The sequence below is a fragment of the Phyllobates terribilis genome, unplaced genomic scaffold, assembly GCF_046119375.1.
Source record: "Phyllobates terribilis strain yellow unplaced genomic scaffold, ASM4611937v1 Scaffold_30__1_contigs__length_15301838, whole genome shotgun sequence".
Lineage (NCBI taxonomy): Eukaryota > Metazoa > Chordata > Amphibia > Anura > Dendrobatidae > Phyllobates > Phyllobates terribilis.
In genome coordinates, this window is record NW_027362790.1 from 9,007,807 (window position 1) to 9,035,200 (window position 27,394).

Below are 27,394 nucleotides of genomic sequence, written 5' to 3' on the forward strand. Positions count from 1 at the left end.
ACATATATACACACATACAGTATACATATATATATATACACACATATATACAGTATACATATACACACATATACAGTATACATATATATACACACATACAGTATACATATATACACACATATACAGTATACATATATACACACACATATACAGTATACATATACACACATATACAGTATACATATATATACACACATACAGTATACATATATACACACACATATACAGTATACATATATACACCCATATACAGTATACATATACACACACATATACAGTATACACATATACACACATATACAGTATACATATATACATACATATACAGTATACACATATACAGTATACATATATACACACACATATACAGTATACATATACACACACATACACAGTATACATATATACACACATATACAGTATACATATATACACACATATACAGTATACATATACACACACATATACAGTATACACATATACACACATATACAGTATACATATATATATACACACATATATACACACATATACAGTATACATATATACACATACAGTATACATATATATATATACACACATATACAGTATACATATATATATACACACACCCATATACAGTATACATATATATACACACCCATATACAGTATACATATATACACACACCCATATACAGTATACATATATACACACATACAGTATACATATATACACCCATATACAGTATACATATATATACACACATATACAGTATACATATATACACCCATATACAGTATACATATATACACACACATATACAGTATACATATACACACACATACAGTATACATATATACACACACATATACAGTATACATATACACACATATACAGTATACATATATATACACACATACAGTATACATATATACACCCATATACAGTATACATATATATACACACATATACAGTATACATATATATACACATATACAGTATACATATACACACACATATACAGTATACATATATACACCCATATACAGTATACATATACACACACATATACAGTATACATATATATACACATATACAGTATACATACATACACACATATACAGTATACATATATACACCCATATACAGTATACATATACACACACATATACAGTATACACATATACACACATATACAGTATACATATATATACACACACATATATACACACATATACAGTATACATATATACACATACAGTATACATATATATACACATATACAGTATACATATATACACACCCACATACAGTATACATACATACACACATACAGTATACATATATACACACACATATACAGTACACATATATACACACATATATACTGTATATATACATATATATACACACATACAGTATACATATATATACACATATACAGTATACATATATACACACCCACATACAGTATACATACATACACACATACAGTATACATATATACACACCCATATACAGTATACATATATACACACATATATACTGTATATATACATATATATACACACATACAGTATACATATATACACACATATACAGTATACATATATATACACACATATACAGTATACATATATACACACACATATACAGTATACATATATATACACACATATACAGTATACATATATATACACACAAATACAGTATACATATACACACATATACAGTATACATATACACACATATACAGTATACATATATATACACCCATATACAGTATACATATATATACACACATATACAGTATACATATATATACACACATATACAGTATACATATATACACACATACAGTATACATATATATATACACATATACAGTATACATATATACACACATATACAGTATACATATATACACACATATACAGTATACATATATATACACACATATATATACACACATATACAGTATACATATATACACACATATACAGTATACATATATATACACACATATACAGTATACATATATATACACACACATATACAGTATACATATACACACATATACAGTATACATATATACACACACATATACAGTATACATATATACACACATACAGTATACATATATACACCCACATATACAGTATACATATATACACACATACAGTATACATATATACACACACATAAACAGTATACATATATACATACACATATACAGTATACATATATATATACACACATATACAGTATAAATATATACACATATACAGTATACATATATACACACATATACAGTATACATATATACACCCATAAACAGTATACATATATATACACACATATACAGTATACATATATACACACACATATACAGTATACATATATATATACACACATATACAGTATACACATATACACACATATACAGTATACATATATACACATATACAGTATACATATATACACCCATAAACAGTATACATATATACACCCATAAACAGTATACATATATACACATATACAGTATACATATATACACCCATAAACAGTATACATATATATACACACATATACAGTATACATATATACACACACATATACAGTATACATATATACACATATACAGTATACATATATACACACATATACAGTATACATATATACACATATACAATATACATATATACACACACATATACAGTATACATATATACACATATACAGTATACATATATACACATATACAGTATACATATATATACACACATATATACAGTATACATATACACACACATACAGTATACATATATACACACATATACAGTATACATATATACACCCATAAACAGTATACACATATACACACATATACAGTATACATATATACACACACATATACAGTATACATATATACACATATACAGTATACATATATACACCCATAAACAGTATACATATACACACACATATACAGTATACGTATATATACACACACATATACAGTATACATATATACACACATATACAGTATACATATATATACACCCATATACAGTATACATATATACACACATATACAGTATACATATATACACACACATATACAGTATACATATATATACACACATATATACAGTATACATATATACACACATTTACAGTATACATATATACACACATATACAGTATACATATATACACACATATACAGTATACATATATACACACACATATACAGTATACATATATATACACACACATATACAGTATACATATATATACACACACATATACAGTATACATATATACACACATTTACAGTATACATATATACACACATATACAGTATACATATATACACCCATAAACAGTATACATATATACACACACATATACAGTATACATATATACACATATACAGTATACATATATACACACACATATACAGTATACATATTTACACACATATACAGTATACATATATACACACATATACAGTATACATATATACACCCATAAACAGTATACATATATACACACACATATACAGTATACATATATACACATATACAGTATACATATATACACCCATAAACAGTATACATATACACACACATATACAGTATACATATATATACACACACATATACAGTATACATATATACACACACATATACAGTATACATATATACACATATACAGTATACATATATATACACACACATATACAGTATACATATATACACACACACATATACAGTATACATATACACACATATACAGTATACATATATACACACAAATACAGTATACATATATACACACAAATACAGTATACATATATACACATATACAGTATACATATATATACACACACATATACAGTATACATATATATACACACACATATACAGTATACATATACACACATATACAGTATACATATATACACACAAATACAGTATACATATATACACATATACAGTATACATATATATACACACACATATACAGTATACATATATATACACACACATATACAGTATACATATATACACACGTATACACACATATACAGTATACATATATACACACATATACACACATATACAGTATACATATACACACCCATATACAGTATACATATATATACACACATACAGTATACATATATACACACACATATACAGTATACATATATACACACATATACAGTATACATATATACACACACACATACAGTATACATATATATACACACATACAGTATACATATATATACACATACAGTATACATATATACCCACACATATACAGTATACATATATACACATATACAGTATACATATACACACCCATAAACAGTATACATATATATACACACATATACAGTATACACATATACACACATATACAGTATACATATATACACACACATATACAGTATACATATATACACACACACATACAGTATACATATATATACACACATACAGTATACATATATATACACATACAGTATACATATATACACACACACATACAGTATACATATATATACACACATACAGTATACATATATATACACATACAGTATACATATATACACACACATATACAGTATACATATATACACACATATACATTATACATATACACACACATATACAGTATACATATATACACCCATATACAGTATACATATATACACATATATACAGTATACATATATACACACACATACAGTATACATATATACACACATATACAGTATACATATATATACACACATATACAGTATACATATATACACACACATACAGTATACATATATACACACACACATACAGTGTACATATATACACCCATATACAGTATACATATACACACATATACAGTATACATATATATACATCCATATACAGTATACATATACACACATATACAGTATACATATATACACATACACAGTATACATATATACACCCATATACAGTATACATATACACACATATACAGTATACATATATATACACACATATACAGTATACATATATACACACACATGTAGTATACATATATATACACATACAGTATACATATATACACACATATACAGTATACATATATATACACATACAGTATACATATATACACACACATACAGTATACATATATATACACATACAGTATACATATATATACACATACAGTATACATATATACACACATATACAGTATACATATATACACACATATACAGTATACATATATACACATATACAGTATACATATATACACACCCATATACAGTATACATATACACACACATACAGTATACATATATATACACATACAGTATACATATATATACACATACAGTATACATATATACACACATATACAGTATACATATATACACACATATACAGTATACATATATACACATATACAGTATACATATATACACACCCATATACAGTATACATATACACACACATACAGTATACATATATATACACACACACATACAGTATACATATATATACACACATAGAGTATACATATATATACACATATACAGTATACATATATACACACCCATATACAGTATACATATACACACACATATACAGTATACATATATACACCCATATACAGTATACATATATACACCCATATACAGTATACATATATACACATATATACAGTATACATATATACACACACATACAGTATACATATATACACACATATACAGTATACATATATGTACACACATATACAGTATACATATATACACACATATACAGTATACATATATATACACATATACAGTATACATATATATACACCCATATACAGTATACATATACACACACATACAGTATACATATATATACACACACACATACAGTATACATATATATACACATACAGTATACATATATACACACACACATACAGTATACATATATATACACACATAGAGTATACATATATATACACATATACAGTATACATATATACACATATATACAGTATACACATATACACACACATACAGTATACATATATACACACATATACAGTATACATATATGTACACACATATACAGTATACATATATACACACACATACAGTATACATATATACACACACACATACAGTATACATATATACACACACACATATACAGTATACATATATATACACACATATACAGTATACATATACACACATACAGTATACATATATACACACATATACAGTATACATATATGTACACACACATAGAGTATACATATATATACACATATACAGTATACATATATACACACCCATATACAGTATACATATACACACACATATACAGTATACATATATACACCCATATACAGTATACATATATACACATATATACAGTATACATATATACACACACATACAGTATACATATATACACACATATACAGTATACATATATACACACACATACAGTATACATATATACACACACACATACAGTATACATATATACACACACACATACAGTATACATATATATATACACACACATATACAGTATACATATATATACACCCACATACAGTATACATATACACACACACATACAGTATACATATATACACACATATACAGTATACATATATACACATATACAGTATACATATATACACACCCATATACAGTATACATATACACACACATATACAGTATACATATATATACACACACACATACAGTATACATATATATACACATACAGTATACATATTTACACACACATATACAGTATACATATACACACACATATACAGTATACATATATACACCCATATACAGTATACATATATACACATATATACAGTATACATATATACACACACATATACAGTATACATATATACACCCATAAACAGTATACATATATACACCCATAAACAGTATATATATATACACACACATATACAGTATACATATACACACCCATATACAGTATACATATATAGACACACACACATACAGTATACATATATATACACATACAGTATACATATTTACACACACATATACAGTATACATATACACACACATATACAGTATACATATATACACCCATATACAGTATACATATATACACATATATACAGTATACATATATACACACACATATACAGTATACATATATACACCCATAAACAGTATACATATATATACACACATATACAGTATACATATACACACATATATAGTATACATATATATACACACATATACAGTATACAGTACAGACCAAAAGTTTGGACACACCTTCTCATTTAAAGATTTTTCTGTATTTTCATGATTATGAAAGTTGTACATTCACAATGAAGGCATCAAAACTATGAATTAACACATGTGGAATTATATACTTAACAAAAAAGTGTGAAACAACTGAAAATATGTCTTATATTCTAGGTTCTTCAAAGTAGCCACCTTTTGCTTTGATGACTGCTTTGCACACTCTTGGCATTCTCTTGATGAGCTTCAAGAGGGAGTCACTGGAAATGGTCTTCCAACAATCTTGAAGGAGTTCCCAGAGATGCTTAGCACTTGTTGGCCCTTTTGCCTTCACTCTGCGGTCCAGCTCACCCCAAACCATCTCAATTGGGTTCAGGTCTGGTGACTGTGGAGGCCAGGTCATCTGGCGTAGCACCCCATCACTCTCCTTCTTGGTCAAATAGCCCTTACACAGCCTGGAGTTGTGTTTGGGGTCATTGTCCTGTTGAAAAATAAATGATGGTCCAACTAAACGCAAACCGGACGGAATAGCATGCCGCTGCAAGATGTTGTGGTAGACATGCTGGTTCAGTATGCCTTCAATTTTGAATAAATCGCCAACAGTGTCATCAGCAAAGCACCCCCACACCATCACACCTCCTCCTCCATGCTTCACGGTGGGAACCAGGCATGTAGAGTCCATCCGTTCACCTTTTCTGCGTCGCACAAAGACACGGTGGTTGGAACCAAATATCTCAAATTTGGACTCATCAGACCAAAGCACAGATTTCCGCTGGTCTAATGTCCATTCCTTGTGTTCTTTAGACTAAACAAGTCTCTTCTGCTTGTTGCCTGTGCTTAGCAGTGGTTTCCTAGCAGCTATTTTACCATGAAGGCCTGCTGCACAAAGTCTCCTCTTAGCAGTTGTTGTAGAGATGTGTCTGCTGCTAGAACTCTGTGTGTCATTGACCTGGTCTCTAATCTGAGCTGCTGTTAACCTGCGATTTCTGAGACTGGTGACTCGGATAAACTTATCCTCAGAAGCAGAGGTGACTCTTGGTCTTCCTTTCCTGGGGCGGTCCTCATGTGAGCCAGTTTCTTTGTAGCGCTTGATGGTTTTTGCAACTGCACTTGGTGACACTTTCAAAGTTTTCCCAATTTTTCGCACTGACTGACCTTCATTTCTTAAAGTAATAATGGCCACTCATTTTTCTTTACTTAGCTGCTTTTTTCTTGCCATAATACAAATTCTAACAGTCTATTCAGTAGGACTATCAGCTGTGTATCCACCAGACTTCTGCACAACACAACTGATATTCCCAACCCCATTTATAAGGCAAGAAATCCCACTTATTAAACCTGACAGGGCACACCTGTGAAGTGAAAACCATTTCCGGTGACTACCTCTTGAAGCTCATCAAGAGAATGCCAAGAGTGTGCAAAGCAGTCATCAAAGCAAAAGGTGGCTACTTTGAAGAACCTAGAATATAAGACATATTTTCAGTTGTTTCACATTTTTTTGTTAAGTATATAATTCCACATGTGTTAATTCATAGTTTTGATGCCTTCATTGTGAATGTACAATTTTCATAGTCATGAAAATACAGAAAAATCTTTAAATGAGAAGGTGTGTCCAAACTTTTGGTCTGTACTGTACATATATACACGCATATACAGTATACATATATACACCCATATACAGTATACATATATACACATATATACAGTATACATATATACACACACATACAGTATACATATATACACACAAATATACAGTATACATATATACACCCATAAACAGTATACATATATATACACACATATACAGTATACATATACACACATATACAGTATACATATATATACACCCATATACAGTATACATATATACACACACATATACAGTATACATATATACACACATATACAGTATACATATACACACACATATACAGTATACATATACACACACATATACAGTATACATATATACACCCATATACAGTATACATATATACACATATATACAGTATACATATATATACACACATATACAGTATACATATATACACACACATACAGGATAAATATATACACACATATACAGTATACATATATACACACACATACAGTATACATATATACACACATATACAGTATACATATATATACACACATATACAGTATACATATATACACACACATACAGTATAAATATATACACACATATACAGTATACATATATACACACACATACAGTATACATATATACACACATATACAGTATACATATATATACACACATATACAGTATACATATATACACACACATACAGTATAAATATATACACACACACATACAGTATACATATATATACACACACATATACAGTATACATATATACACACACACACATACAGTATACATATATATACACACACATATACAGTATACATATATACACACATGTAGTATACATATATATACACATACAGTATACATATATACACACATATACAGTATACATATATATACACATACAGTATACATATATACACACACATACAGTATACATATATATACACATACAGTATACATATATATACACATACAGTATACATATATACACACATATACAGTATACATATATACACACATATACAGTATACATATATACACATATACAGTATACATATATACACACCCATATACAGTATACATATATACACACATATACAGTATACATATATACACACATATACAGTATACATATATACACATATACAGTATACATATATACACACCCATATACAGTATACATATACACACACATATACAGTATACATATATATACACATACAGTATACATATTTACACACACATATACAGTATACATATACACACACATATACAGTATACATATATACACCCATATACAGTATACATATATACACATATATACAGTATACATATATACACACACATATACAGTATACATATATACACCCATAAACAGTATACATATATACACCCATAAACAGTATATATATATACACACATATACAGTATACATATACACACCCATATACAGTATACATATATAGACACACACACATACAGTATACATATATATACACACATATACAGTATACATATACACACACATATACAGTATACATATACACACACATATACAGTATACATATATACACACATATATAGTATACATATATACACCCATATACAGTATACATATATACACATATATACAGTATACATATATACACACACATATACAGTATACATATATACACCCATAAACAGTATACATATATATACACACATATACAGTATACATATACACACATATATAGTATGCATATATATACACACATATACAGTATACATATATACACGCATATACAGTATACATATATACACCCATATACAGTATACATATATACACATATATACAGTATACATATATACACACACATACAGTATACATATATACACACACATATACAGTATACATATATACACCCATAAACAGTATACATATATATACACACATATACAGTATACATATACACACATATACAGTATACATATATATACACCCATATACAGTATACATATATACACTCACATATACAGTATACATATACACACATATATATACACACATATACAGTATACATATACACACATATACAGTATACATATACACACACATATACAGTATACATATATACACCCATATACAGTATACATATACACACATATACAGTATACATATACACACCCATATACAGTATACATATATACACCCATATACAGTATACATATATATACACACATATACAGTATACATATATACACCCATATACAGTATACATATATACACACATATACAGTATACATATATACACACATACAGTATACACATATATATACACACACATATACAGTATACATATATACACACATACAGTATACATATATACACACACATACAGTATACATATATACACACCCATATACAGTATACATATACACACATACAGTATACATATATACACACATATATACAGTATACATATACACACACATACAGTATACATATATACACACCCATATACAATATACATATATACACACATACAGTATACATATATACACACCCATATACAGTATACATATATACACACATACAGTATACATATATACACACACATATACAGTATACATATATACACACACATACAGTATACATATATACACACACATATACAGTATACATATATACACCCATATACAGTATACATATATATACACACATACAGTATACATATATACACACATATACAGTATACATATATACACATATACAGTATACATATATACACCCATAAACAGTATACATATATATACACACATATACAGTATACATATATACACACCCATATACAGTATACATATATATACACACATATACAGTATACATATATACACCCATATACAGTATACATATACACACATATACAGTATACACATATACACACATATACAGTATACATATACACACATATACAGTATACATATATATACACACATATACAGTATACATATATACACCCATATACAGTATACATATATACACACACATATACAGTATACATATATACACACATATACAGTATACATATATACACACATATACAGTATACATATATACACCCATATACAGTATACATATATACACATATATACAGTATACATATATACACACACATATACAGTATACATATATACACCCATAAACAGTATACATATATATACACACATATACAGTATACATATACACACATATATAGTATACATGTATATACACACATATACAGTATACATATATACACGCATATACAGTATACATATATACACCCATATACAGTATACATATATACACATATATACAGTATACATATATACACACACATACAGTATACATATATACACACACATATACAGTATACATATATACACCCATAAACAGTATACATATATATACACACATATACAGTATACATATACACACATATACAGTATACATATATATACACCCATATACAGTATACATATATACACACACATATACAGTATACATATACACACATATACAGTATACATATACACACATATACAGTATACATATACACACACATATACAGTATACATATATACACCCATATACAGTATACATATACACACATATACAGTATACATATACACACCCATATACAGTATACATATATACACCCATATACAGTATACATATATATACACACATATACAGTATACATATATACACCCATATACAGTATACATATATACACACATATACAGTATACATATATACACACATACAGTATACACATATATATACACACACATATACAGTATACATATATACACACATACAGTATACATATATACACACACATACAGTATACATATATACACACCCATATACAGTATACATATATACACACATACAGTATACATATATACACACACATATACAGTATACATATACACACACATACAGTATACATATATACACACCCATATACAATATACATATATACTGAGAGGATGATAGGAGTTATACTTCACCCAAGACTACGATGTAAGACACAGATGAAGTTATTCTTCCCTTATCTGGACATTTGGACTGACGCCCAGAAATTAGATTGTAACTTGTTTTTAGCTGTCTCAGCAACCTTCTACTGCTATGAATTATCACTTTTCTGCTTATGAAACTTTCTTATCAACATTCCACTGTTATGAATCATCACTTCACTGCTTGTGAAACAAAGGCATTTTACTGCGCATGTGTGACAAAAAACTATGATTATTAGTATAAATAAAGGGACAGCACCTATAGAGGCAGACGCGCTCAGGGGCTTCCCAGAACTTGATTATACACTACGTGTCTGTGTATTTCTTGTTACGGGGATACCCCGACTCCAACAAGGACCCTCCATGGCTGAATGATCCTAACAATTCCTGGCACCCGAACAGGGACCCGAGGTCTGCGTATTCCTTCAAGTTCATCGACCGGCACGAGTAACCGCTGAGATTGGGACATCGGAACAGCAGATGACAAACCTGGCCAGGTAAGAGACACTGTTAGTTCTCTTACATCTGCTCTGCGATAGTCCGTAAATTTCATGCATATCTTGTGTTGGGATTGAGGAACTAGTAGAGAAGGATACCTATAGCTCGGGTCATTCATGTATATACTGTAGGATCTGCCGAAGGAGAGGTCAGAGAAGGTTATGAAACGGATAGTATGAAAGAGATGTGGATGTCGGGAATAGCCTCATAAGCCGCACTAAGGTAGATGACATAAGTATTACGGAGATTGCCTAACTGAGTCATAAGGTTGTGTCCTTTCGGGGAAACCTTCGCTCACGCTTAACTCCCGAACCTTTGTCCTCCTTTTTTGACGGATAAGAGATTGACAGAATGAGCCCATGGAAGTAATGATAATACTCCAGGGACACGATATATAATGGAGACTGTATGGTTCATTTTATGTATTGTTGGTCTTGCCCTTGTTGCCATATATATATGTGTTAGAATTACTCTACACTTCAGACAAAACGGTCCAGAGAAACCGTTTCAGATACTGGCTCCTTAGGACAGAATAGGTAACGAGGAAAGGTAAAATATAGAATATATTTTATCTAACCCAAAAAGCCTCCTAAGGTAGGAATAGTCAGGAAAAATGGGCAACAAACAGACTAAGACCACAAATGATGAACAAGATGTCTATACAATCGTGAAAGAAAGGTGTGGTGTAGAAGCAACTAAGAATTTAGGGAAAGTTTGCAAAACTTTTCAGGTAGCAAGGCATGACAGGTTTAACAGGAAACTATGGGAGGACATTCGGGTTAGAAAAGCAGGAGTGATAAGAGACAAAGGATGGCAGGAACAAGTAGAGGCCATGGTCGAACTATCAAAAACAGCAGAGACAGACCATTGGACTTTTAATAAAGACAATGGATTATGGAGAACTCCAGTCAGACAGGGTCCCATTGTACAAACAGAAAACAGTAAACAAATGAACCCATTGGCACCACCATATCAGCCCAGGTCAGAACCCACACTGTATCCTGATTTTCGGGGTCCGGGTGGATGGACATGTACAAACTGTGGACTCCAGAATCCAGACTGGAGAGACACATGTGCAGGATGTGGAGCACCACGACCACATGATATGTTGGCACCAGTGCGTATCCTCAGTCGACCATACAGAGAAGAAGATGGTGGCAATCCACCGCGTAGAGTAACTAGATACCATCAGACTAGACAATATTTTCCATGGACCCCCGCTGAGGGAATGTCCCTATTTCAGAATGCACCAGATCCAATACAATGCCCACTAAGATTTGCTACGTACATACAGCAGATAATACACACCCATAATGGAACATGGTCAGATGGGACAGAATTATGTAGAATGAAAATGACACCAGGGTTGTATCAGGAATTGATGACAGTTATAGAACCTCATAGACCTCAACCAGTAGATGGTGAGGATCCAAATACCGCACTGTCAGGACAGAATTTTATGATCAGACTTATGGAGTTTATGAGAACTAAACAACGAATGAGAGGGACTTCAGGAACTGTCTCCCAGAAGTCAGGACAGCCTGTAGATGAATACTACTTAGCGGTAGAAAACAGTTACAGAGACGAGGGAATGGACCTTACCAATGAAGGAGTCATTCGACTGATGACAAAAACTTTTATAGAGAATCTTAACCCAAAACTTAGGGAAAAGTTCAAGGCTGCAACTCCTGATTGGAGAACCTTAGATGATCCCCAGATAGTCAGACAAAAACTATTAGGGATAGAAATGGATATGCGTGAGGCAGCATCCAAACCCGTCAGAGTAGCAGCAAATAATAGTCTGGTCAATAAAAACAACAGATCAAATCAGACCTATGACAAAGGGAACTTGGATAAGAAAACTAATCCATGTCACTACTGTAAGAAACCAGGACATTGGATTAGAGAATGCAGGAAAAAAGCCAGGGATATAGAAGATGGTACCTATGTCCCAAGAGAATCACAAGAAAAGACAGTACAGGCTTCTGCTCCTGCAGCAAGCGAGTGACTAGACGTGATGCAAACCACTTTGACTGGAAGGCGCCCAATAATTCAGGTAAAAGTAGCAGGAAAACAATGCCCTTTTCTAATAGATACCGGAGCAACTTCCTCCGTCCTCAATGAAGACGCCTTACCAAATGCTGATTGTTTATCAGATGATGTAACCTATACCGAAGGGTATGATGGAGGAATCAGGCCACTCCCATATAGTATTCCCCTTGAAACAAAGATAGGATCTAAAATATTTTTATCTAAATTTCTTTTTGTCAAAGGGGCACCTACTTGTCTTCTAGGTACAGACCTATTAAAGCAGACAGAAATGAATATCCAATTTTTGGAGGATGGTAGAGTCCAAATTTTGGTGCCTGATGACCAAGAGTCTCTAGAAAACATTGTAAAAGTCCAAGCCTTAGAGGATGAGAAAGATCCTGCCCCTACCCAAATTATTTTAGATCTTTCTGAGGTACCAGAAAAATTATGGGCACAACATGACACCGATGTAGGACTAATGCCAATAGCTCCAGTAAAAGTCACTCCTGTTCCAGGTGTGACACTACCCCAATTGAGACAGTATCCTATTAGTGCCCAACAAGAACACGCCATAGGAGAACAGATAAAAGATTATCTAAAAACTGGAGTACTGATAGAAGTAAAGTCACCAGCCAATACACCGTTGTACCCCGTAAAAAAGAAATCTACTGAGGGGTCAGCTGCTAGATACCGGATGGTACATGATTTAAGAGAGATAAATAAAATTTTGGAACCTATTACTCCTGTTGTGCCAAATCCACACACGTTGCTATCACAGATCCCAGCAACAGCACGAGTATTTTCTGTCATAGACTTATCAAATGCATTTTTTTCAGTACCATTACACCCAGACTGTTACAAACTGTTTGCATTTACATTTAAGAATAGACAATTAGCATGGACAAGATTACCACAGGGTATGATACATTCACCTACCTTGTACTCAGAAGCTATGAGATCAGTTCTTCAAAATTTCAAACCTACGGATGAGGTTGTAATTCTTCAATATGTTGATGACCTATTATTATGTGCCCCTGCTCAAGAGTCCGCAAACAGCAACACAATAAGATTGTTAATATTTCTAGCAGACATGGGCTGTAAAGTTAACAAGAAAAAAGTACAACTTTGTATGACTACGGTAGTATTTCTAGGACACTGCATTTCACAAGGTATTCGGCACCTCACCGCCGACAGACTAAAAATCATTAGAGATCTTGTTCCTCCCAAGAACTACAAAACATTAAGAGCATTTTTGGGAATAGTATCACACTGCAGACAATGGGTTATACATGCTAGTCAGCTTATGCAACCTCTATATGATTGTTTAAAAATCGAGCCTTTTCAGTTAACAGAATCAGCGCTCATAGCCTTTCAAGACCTCAAGAAAGGTCTCATGTCAGCCCCGGCCTTGGGAATCCCAGACTACGCCAAACCATTCCAATTAATGGCTGCGGAAATGTCTAATCATGCTACAGGAGTACTAACACAGAAACATGAAAATAAACAAAGACCTGTCGCATACTATTCTGCTCAATTAGATAATGTTACCAAAGCTGCACCATCATGTGTCAGAGTAGTAGCAGCTGTCTCTCTTTTGGTAGAAAAAGCCTCAGAAATAGTACTAGACCATGCCTTAATAGTACAAACTACACATGATGTACATGGCATACTGAATCAGGTATTGCCAAAACACATTTCAATGGCTAGACATCTTAGATTACAATGCTCCTTACTAATGCCACCAAACCTCACTTTTCGCCGCATATTGTCTCTAAATTTAGCCACTCTGTTACCACTAGAGACAAAGGGGGGAGTGGAAGGAGGTCAGGAAGACGAAGATGAAAATTTTTTACAATACCACGAACAAGACAATATAATACATGATTGCTTACAGTGTATAGAACAAGAAACACAAGGGCTACCTAATGTACAGGACACCCCTCTTGACAATCCAGACCTACATATGTATATAGATGGTAGTAGGTATGCAGATGAAACTGGTAACTTTCACACAGGTTATGCCATTGTATCAGATCATGATGTTATTGAAGCTGAGCCAATGCAGGCCAGCTGTTCAGCCCAGGAAGCTGAACTATTAGCTCTAATACGAGCATTACAGTTAGCAAAAGAAAAAACCGCTAATATTTTTACTGATTCTAGATATGCATATGGTATTGTACATGATTTTGGATGTATATGGAGAGCTAGAGGTTACATGACAGCTTCAGGTCAACCAGTAAAACATGGACAAATGATTAGACAAATCCTAGAATCAGCTGCCTCAACCAAACAAGTAGCAGTAATAAAAGTACCTGCACATGTAAGACTCGACACCGAGATAGCTAGGGGTAATGACCGAGCCGACAAGGCTGCTAAGCGAGCTGCAGTAAAACCTCTGACAACTGACCACACTATTAGTGCAGTATCAGAATTTGACTTAATTACACGGCTCAAAGAAGCCCACCAGCAGGTGAGTAGAGAAGAAAAAGAAGAGTGGCAGAAACAGGGGGCAGAAGAAAAAGAAGGACTATGGAAAAAAGGAGATGAGCTTTGTCTCCCCCGAGCGTGGTACCCTGTTGTGGTCAGTGAAGCCCACGGACCTACACATGTGTCTGCAAACGGTATGATACAGAGGGTCAGACAGAAGTGGTTAGCCCCAGGGTTCGGCCAGGTAGCTCGAGCAAAATGTGGTTCTTGTGAAATCTGTTTAGCCCACAATCCAGGACAGACTGTTAAGACCCCCCAGAAGCACCATGTAAGACCACTATATCCGTTCCAGAGACTTCAGATCGATTACATCCAGATGCCTAAGCATGGACACTATGAGTATGTACTGGTATGTGTGGACATGTTTTCGGGGTGGCCAGAGGCTTATCCAGTTCATACAGCCACGGCTAAAGTCACTGCAGTAAAAATAGCACATGAACTGGTACCCCGTTATGGTATCCCAGAAGTGATCGCGTCGGATAGAGGTACACATTTTACTGGAGAGATCTTTCAGAATGTAATGAAAATGTTGTGTATAAAAAGTGAACTACACACCCCTTACCACCCACAGAGTTCTGGTAAGGTTGAGAGAATGAATGGAACACTTAAGTTAAAAATACAGAAAGCCATGGCAGAAACACAGAAACCATGGACTGAGTGTCTCCCAATAGCATTGTATTCAGTCAGAAACACCCCCCAGGGAAAGAGAAAACTCACCCCCCATGAAATATTGTTTGGTAGAGTTGCCAATACAGGATTGTATTTCCCACAGACTTTAATGTTAGAAACTGAAAGCTTAACTGCTTATGTACAAAATTTATGTAAGCATGTGTCTAAAATACACTCTTTAGTGTTCTCTTCCATTCCAGATCCAGATTCCATTGAGGGAACGCACAAGCTGCAACCAGGAGACGAAGTCTACGTAAAAAGACATAACAGAAGAACGCTAGAACCAAGATTTGAGGGTCCATATCAGGTGTTATTGACAACTCCAACTGCAGTAAAATTGGAAGGAAAATCAGCATGGGTACATGCAAGCCATTGCAAAAAGAAATAGTGGTGATTGTACTTGTGTTAGATATAACGATAGATCAGGGAGACCTGTGGGATAAACTAAGTTCCCCAAAACCTACAGATAATAAATTTATAAAACATCATGAGACATTGGTAAACGGGTTGCTCGATGGCGGACAGAAAATAGCAGACTGTTGGATTTGTACGCATTCTCCAATATCAGCCACGAGCATACCCTTCCTGGCCGTACCCATGACCCCTGAGGAAGTGTTTACATGGACTAATTGCTCAGACAAATTAGCAAATAACCAAACCGTTAATTCTAGATTATGGAACACCACTGTTGCCATCCCAGTTGTGGGGTGGGTGGGATTTCCCTGGTGGCAAGGTAATATGACCGGAAAAATAAACAACTTACAATATTTAGCGTTTAAAGGAGGTGTATGGGTTCCTAGAAATAAGACGGGACTAACAGACTTAGGGTTAATTCCTACAGAAAATATACAACTCAGTTTTAGTAGCACAGTATCTTCTTCTCAACCTTTTAAACCTGATATAGTAGAAAAATACATACACAATAATGGTTGGAAATATTCACAATTATTCCCCGATGGAAACAATGATACATGTTCAAAAATACCAGGTAATATATTATGTAATGAGTCAAGTGCATATGACCCAGGTACACCGACTTGTGAAAATCCAGATGCAGGATACTGTAGTCCATTAGGTCAAAAACCCCCTTGGTGTATACTTCAGAATGTATCTAAATTTTTAGATTTGGTACATAGGTTGGTGCTCCAACACTCTGCAATATGGGATCTGCCTGAAGGAACCTTCTGGATTTGTGGAAATGGAGCATACAAATGGCTCCCAGTAGGAATAAAAGGTACATGTACTCTAGGACGCTTAACACCGGCCACATTTATAGTTCAGAATCAGCAGGTAGATATGCAAGCAGTACCTAAACACACACTATACAAAAGAGCAGCCGACAACTCGCCTAGACCTTCAGGTAGGCCACATGTGGTCCAAATGGGAATTCCTAATAAAATATTCAGCACTTTCTTTGTGTATCCAATGTTGATGCAGATGTGGGATAAATTAGTTCAGGCCACCGACTATCTAGATGATCACATATGGGATATTATGGATATACTTAATACTAGTATAGCTGTACAAAATCAACTTATAATTGTTACTAATCAACATACTGTAGTGTTAGACTACCTAACTGCGGCCCAGGGAGGAATGTGTCAAATTATTGGTCCAACCTGTTGTCATTACATAGATCCAAACAGTACAATGAGTATGAGGTTCAAGCTGGCAGATATACAACGATTACGGGATGAATATGACAGACACAATGACCAAAATAAAGATAGCTGGTGGTCAGACACCTTCTCCTTTCTCAACCCAAAGAACTGGTTTAAGGGTATTGGAGGTTGGGTGGCTGGAATTCTGCAAGGTATATTACAGATTGTGCTAATTATAGTAGTCATATATGTAGTGTTTAAAATAGGATTAAAAATTATTTTAATATGCATAAATAAGCTTTGTAACACGGACTCAAGAATATGAAAGAAAAGAACTCCCGGACCAGGTCTTCTACCAAAAGTCCATAAGGAAGAATCAAAGGGGGGACTGAGAGGATGATAGGAGTTATTCTACACCCAAGACTACGATGTAAGACACAGATGAAGTTATTCTTCCCTTATCTGGACATTTGGACTGACGCCCAGAAACTAGATTGTAACTTGTTTTAGCTGTCTCAGCAACCTTCTACTAATTATCACTTTTCTGTTTATGAAACTTTCTTATCAACATTCCACTGTTATGAATCATCACTTCACTGCTTGTGAAACAAAGGCATTTTACTGCGCATGTCTGACAAAAAAAAAAAAAAAAAAAAAAATGATTATTATTATAAATAAAGGGACAGCACCCATAGAGGGAGACGCGCTCAGGGGCTTCCCAGTACTTGATTATACACTACGTGTCTGTGTATTTCTTGTTACGGGGATACCCCGACTCCAACAAGGACCCTCCATGGCTGAATGATCCTAACACCGCCATAAGCAACAGTTTAACAGAATGCCACAGACTAATCAACCAAACTTTTTGGGTTGGGTTCTCTTTTATAGTCTGCAGGCATTAAATGAAAGAAGTCAGTGTTCCAGCAGAAGGAGACAACGTTTCAGAAAAGGCATTGTAGCAAACCAAAAAATAAATTTTAAGCGCAGCAGAGTAACCAGCGCACATACCTGTTAGCTCAGGTGAGTTTAAAAGGCTGCTGTTGATAACAAGGGCATTTGCTAAATAGATGGTGTGTGTGCAACAATATACTGAAAGGTCAATTATATTGTGCAGCTTATCTCACCACCTGTAGTTATTTAGGTGAAAGCTCCAAAATGCTTGCCTAATATGTCTGTTTATCCAAAAGGAAGTAAAAAGGGAGAGCTAGAAAGATAGCATTGCATCACATTACATGGCAATGCAATGCACAGTTGCTGAAGTTGAACCAAAATGAGCTTGTAATCTGGCTTCTGCAACTTTGAACATGAAAAATCCAATGAGGAGAAGAAAAGCAAAGCCAAAGAGTCCATCCCAAAATCCGACAAACAAGCAAAATGAACAAAAAACATTGAATTCAATTCTTTCTGATTTTAGAAACTGCATTAAAGAAGGGGTGCACCGGTCCTGGAGATACTGCAATACCAGGTCAATGCGTGGAGTGGACAGAGCAAGCTCTTTTTCCATCTCCCTGTTCTAAAAATCCATTTAATATATGGTCCCCAGATAGGGGACGTATCAGATATTAAACTGATAAGAACAGATACTACACTTGATCTTAGCCAAAAGGCCGAGAAGCGATAACCAGAATTGGTTTCAAACTACGGAGCCACCCAAGGATCCTGAAAAGTCCATTTGTGGAGATGAGCTCCTGGACTCCCGTTAAGAAGACATGTTGTCAACCTCTAGATCCCTTACATGCCTGCACTTTTCGGCTTGCTGCTGCTGCAATCCACGCGTTTTAGATCTGCATAACTCCACCTCTTTAAACACAGCACCTTCACCCCCTGCTGTTCCCACCCGCCTCAACACCGTTGGAAGGGAGGAGAACCAATTAAGGCGGGGGGTGGGGTGGAACGAGCAGCTGTCTACCCTTAGCAGGAGGGCTCCTGATTACATACCTCTCCTGCTGCTGCTGCTGCTGGCTGTCCAGCAGCAGACTGAAGGTGGCTGCTGCTGTGCACAGGTATATAAAGGCTCAGAGCCTATTATGACACGCGCAGCCAGCGTTCCATTGCCACATTCCATCTACTGCAGGCAGGATACCTGGCTGGCTGAATGTCGCTGAGAAGCTCACAGAGACCGCCATAAGCAACAGTTTAACAGAATGCCACAGACTAATCAACCAAACTTTTTGGGTTGGGTTCTCTTTTATAGTCTGCAGGCATTAAATGAAAGAAGTCAGTGTTCCAGCAGAAGGAGACAACGTTTCAGAAAAGGCATTGTAGCAAACCAAAAAAGAAATTTTAAGCGCAGCAGAGTAACCAGCGCACATACCTGTTAGCTCAGGTGAGTTTAAAAGGCTGCTGTTGATAACAAGGGCATTTGCTAAATAGATGGTGTGTGTGCAACAATATACTGAAAGGTCAATTATATTGTGCAGCTTATCTCACCACCTGTAGTTATTTAGGTGAAAGCTCCAAAATGCTTGCCTAATATGTCTGTTTATCCAAAAGGAAGTAAAAAGGGAGAGCTAGAAAGATAGCATTGCATCACATTACATGGCAATGCAATGCACAGTTGCTGAAGTTGAACCAAAATGAGCTTGTAATCTGGCTTCTGCAACTTTGAACATGAAAAATCCAATGAGGAGAAGAAAAGCAAAGCCAAAGAGTCCATCCCAAAATCCGACAAACAAGCAAAATGAACAAAAAACATTGAATTCAATTCTTTCTGATTTTAGAAACTGCATTAAAGAAGGGGTGCACCGGTCCTGGAGATACTGCAATACCAGGTCAATGCGTGGAGTGGACAGAGCAAGCTCTTTTTCCATCTCCCTGTTCTAAAAATGCATTTAATATATGGTCCCCAGATAGGGGACGTATCAGATATTAAACTGATAAGAACAGATACTACACTTGATCTTAGCCAAAAGGCCGAGAAGCGATAACCAGAATTGGTTTCAAACTACGGAGCCACCCAAGGATCCTGAAAAGTCCATTTGTGGAGATGAGCTCCTGGACTCCCGTTAAGAAGACATGTTGTCAACCTCTAGATCCCTTACATGCCTGCACTTTTCGGCTTGCTGCTGCTGCAATCCACGCGTTTTAGATCTGCATAACTCCACCTCTTTAAACACAGCACCTTCACCCCCTGCTGTTCCCACCCGCCTCAACACCGTTGGAAGGGAGGAGAACCAATTAAGGCGGGGGGTGGGGTGGAACGAGCAGCTGTCTACCCTTAGCAGGAGGGCTCCTGATTACATACCTCTCCTGCTGCTGCTGCTGCTGGCTGTCCAGCAGCAGACTGAAGGTGGCTGCTGCTGTGCACAGGTATATAAAGGCTCAGAGCCTATTATGACACGCGCAGCCAGCGTTCCATTGCCACATTCCATCTACTGCAGGCAGGATACCTGGCTGGCTGAATGTCGCTGAGAAGCTCACAGAGACCGCCATAAGCAACAGTTTAACAGAATGCCACAGACTAATCAACCAAACTTTTTGGGTTGGGTTCTCTTTTATAGTCTGCAGGCATTAAATGAAAGAAGTCAGTGTTCCAGCAGAAGGAGACAACGTTTCAGAAAAGGCATTGTAGCAAACCAAAAAAGAAATTTTAAGCGCAGCAGAGTAACCAGCGCACATACCTGTTAGCTCAGGTGAGTTTAAAAGGCTGCTGTTGATAACAAGGGCATTTGCTAAATAGATGGTGTGTGTGCAACAATATACTGAAAGGTCAATTATATTGTGCAGCTTATCTCACCACCTGTAGTTATTTAGGTGAAAGCTCCAAAATGCTTGCCTAATATGTCTGTTTATCCAAAAGGAAGTAAAAAGGGAGAGCTAGAAAGATAGCATTGCATCACATTACATGGCAATGCAATGCACAGTTGCTGAAGTTGAACCAAAATGAGCTTGTAATCTGGCTTCTGCAACTTTGAACATGAAAAATCCAATGAGGAGAAGAAAAGCAAAGCCAAAGAGTCCATCCCAAAATCCGACAAACAAGCAAAATGAACAAAAAACATTGAATTCAATTCTTTCTGATTTTAGAAACTGCATTAAAGAAGGGGTGCACCGGTCCTGGAGATACTGCAATACCAGGTCAATGCGTGGAGTGGACAGAGCAAGCTCTTTTTCCATCTCCCTGTTCTAAAAATCCATTTAATATATGGTCCCCAGATAGGGGACGTATCAGATATTAAACTGATAAGAACAGATACTACACTTGATCTTAGCCAAAAGGCCGAGAAGCGATAACCAGAATTGGTTTCAAACTACGGAGCCACCCAAGGATCCTGAAAAGTCCATTTGTGGAGATGAGCTCCTGGACTCCCGTTAAGAAGACATGTTGTCAACCTCTAGATCCCTTACATGCCTGCACTTTTCGGCTTGCTGCTGCTGCAATCCACGCGTTTTAGATCTGCATAACTCCACCTCTTTAAACACAGCACCTTCACCCCCTGCTGTTCCCACCCGCCTCAACACCGTTGGAAGGGAGGAGAACCAATTAAGGCGGGGGGTGGGGTGGAACGAGCAGCTGTCTACCCTTAGCAGGAGGGCTCCTGATTACATACCTCTCCTGCTGCTGCTGCTGCTGGCTGTCCAGCAGCAGACTGAAGGTGGCTGCTGCTGTGCACAGGTATATAAAGGCTCAGAGCCTATTATGACACGCGCAGCCAGCGTTCCATTGCCACATTCCATCTACTGCAGGCAGGATACCTGGCTGGCTGAATGTCGCTGAGAAGCTCACAGAGACCGCCATAAGCAACAGTTTAACAGAATGCCACAGACTAATCAACCAAACTTTTTGGGTTGGGTTCTCTTTTATAGTCTGCAGGCATTAAATGAAAGAAGTCAGTGTTCCAGCAGAAGGAGACAACGTTTCAGAAAAGGCATTGTAGCAAACCAAAAAAGAAATTTTAAGCGCAGCAGAGTAACCAGCGCACATACCTGTTAGCTCAGGTGAGTTTAAAAGGCTGCTGTTGATAACAAGGGCATTTGCTAAATAGATGGTGTGTGTGCAACAATATACTGAAAGGTCAATTATATTGTGCAGCTTATCTCACCACCTGTAGTTATTTAGGTGAAAGCTCCAAAATGCTTGCCTAATATGTCTGTTTATCCAAAAGGAAGTAAAAAGGGAGAGCTAGAAAGATAGCATTGCATCACATTACATGGCAATGCAATGCACAGTTGCTGAAGTTGAACCAAAATGAGCTTGTAATCTGGCTTCTGCAACTTTGAACATGAAAAATCCAATGAGGAGAAGAAAAGCAAAGCCAAAGAGTCCATCCCAAAATCCGACAAACAAGCAAAATGAACAAAAAACATTGAATTCAATTCTTTCTGATTTTAGAAACTGCATTAAAGAAGGGGTGCACCGGTCCTGGAGATACTGCAATACCAGGTCAATGCGTGGAGTGGACAGAGCAAGCTCTTTTTCCATCTCCCTGTTCTAAAAATCCATTTAATATATGGTCCCCAGATAGGGGACGTATCAGATATTAAACTGATAAGAACAGATTTTTTGATTGAATATATCTTTTATTAGCACAAAAAATAAGTTAACAGACAGTGTACAGTGCCGCAGCCCAGTACACACAGAATTCTACATCATATTTACATAGCATGAGGATACGACGCACTAACTAGACACATCACACCCCTATGCTACACAAAACACTCAATCTGAAAGAAAAGCATGTCAATCAATACAGTACGACGAACCGTGATAAGGGATGGGGATTGGGAAAAAGGGTATGGGGAGGGGAAAATCACAGGCCCGAAGCTTTATTGAAAGACAAGACACATAAGGGGAGAGGGGGAGGAGGGGTTTAGTCCTCGTCCTCGTCCTCCGGACCGTCCATGATGGAATAGTCTCTGAGCAGGCTGTGGATCAGCCTGCGGCAGTCCTGGATGGACATCCTCTCCCTCCTCAAGATGAGCCGGTTCCTGGCGACCCAAACGGCATCCTTGAAGCAGTTCATAAGGCGCCAAGCCTCCTGGATGGCTCCGACGGTATGAACCCCAGGGAAGAGTCCGTAAAGCACAGAATGGTGCGATAGGCTCGCCCTGGGGACAGAGTTCCTCAGGTCGTCCTCAAGTGCAGTCAATAGGCGCTGTGCAAATCCGCAGTCCCAAAAAGTGTGCAAAGATGTTTCCTCCACGAAGGGGCACCTTGGGCAGTACCGGGTCTTGCACAGGTTCCGGGCATGCATGAATGACCGGACGGGCAGTCCGCCCTGAATCGCCATCCACGACAAGTCCTTGTGCCCGTTGGTCAGCCTGTCAGACGACACATTTGTCCACACAGTCTCCAGCGTGTCCTGGTGAAGTCCTGTGATGTTCTCCACGTCATCCTTGGCTCTGATTAGCTTGTGGATAGTTTTGGGCTTCCACAAGTCGGGCTTGAGTCCCTCCAGTTGATGCTCCCCCACAAATCGAACGACGTCTCCGTAGAACCATGGCGTCGTCCAGTTGTAGGGGAAGGAGCTGTCCCACTTGTCCCAGCCGAGTCGCCTCCAAAGAGGAAGCAGGAAGAAGCGAGACATGGACCTGCCCGCGGAGCCATTCTTGACTTGCAAAGTCCGGCGGACACAATCACACACAAAAGAGGATCGCAGGAGGGTGGGGATATCTGGAACGCCCTTCCCACCCTTGCGAGGCTCCTTGTACATGACGGCCCGCCTGACTCTGTCCATCTTGGATCCCCAGACAAAGTGAAACACTGTCCTGGTAATGGCCCTGCACACAGTGACGTGTGGGGGCCAGGCCTGCGCCGTGTACTGCAAGACGGGCAGGACCTCATTACGCAGGATGAGTGCCTTACCCTCACAAGTGAGGTGTCTGAGGCTCCAGAGTCCGATCCGTTGCTTCACCTTGGCCAAGCGTTCTTGCCAGGACTTGAGGGCCGCTCCTTCCTTCCCGAACCAGACTCCCAGCACCTTGAGGAAATCCGGTTGAATGTTGAAGGGGAAGGGGGCGGAGGAGGCCGGCTGCCAATCCCCGAAGAGCATGGCTTCCGACTTCCTGCAGTTGACTTTGGCCCCTGAAGCCCGGCCGAACCTCTCACACGTCTGGACGAGGGCGTCGACTGAACCACGATCAGCGCAGAAGACGGTGACGTCGTCCATGTAGAGCGAGCACTTGACCTCGTGTCGT

The 27,394-nt window shown here is 36.0% G+C and overlaps 4 non-coding genes across 4 annotated transcripts; all 4 read right to left on the reverse strand.

Annotated features, from left to right (window-relative positions):
* Positions 1-21,685: 21,685 nt before the first annotated feature.
* LOC141180305 (U2 spliceosomal RNA) lies at positions 21,686-21,876 on the reverse strand. The gene has a single exon (XR_012256064.1). It is a non-coding gene; the product is annotated as a U2 spliceosomal RNA (small nuclear RNA).
* A 1,115-nt stretch (positions 21,877-22,991) lies between these two features.
* Positions 22,992-23,182, reverse strand: LOC141179411 (U2 spliceosomal RNA). The gene has a single exon (XR_012255429.1). It is a non-coding gene; the product is annotated as a U2 spliceosomal RNA (small nuclear RNA).
* A 1,115-nt stretch (positions 23,183-24,297) lies between these two features.
* On the reverse strand, positions 24,298-24,488 carry LOC141180317 (U2 spliceosomal RNA). Its single transcript, XR_012256075.1, has one exon. It is a non-coding gene; the product is annotated as a U2 spliceosomal RNA (small nuclear RNA).
* A 1,115-nt stretch (positions 24,489-25,603) lies between these two features.
* On the reverse strand, positions 25,604-25,796 carry LOC141179708 (U2 spliceosomal RNA). Its single transcript, XR_012255696.1, has one exon. It is a non-coding gene; the product is annotated as a U2 spliceosomal RNA (small nuclear RNA).
* Positions 25,797-27,394: the final 1,598 nt, after the last annotated feature.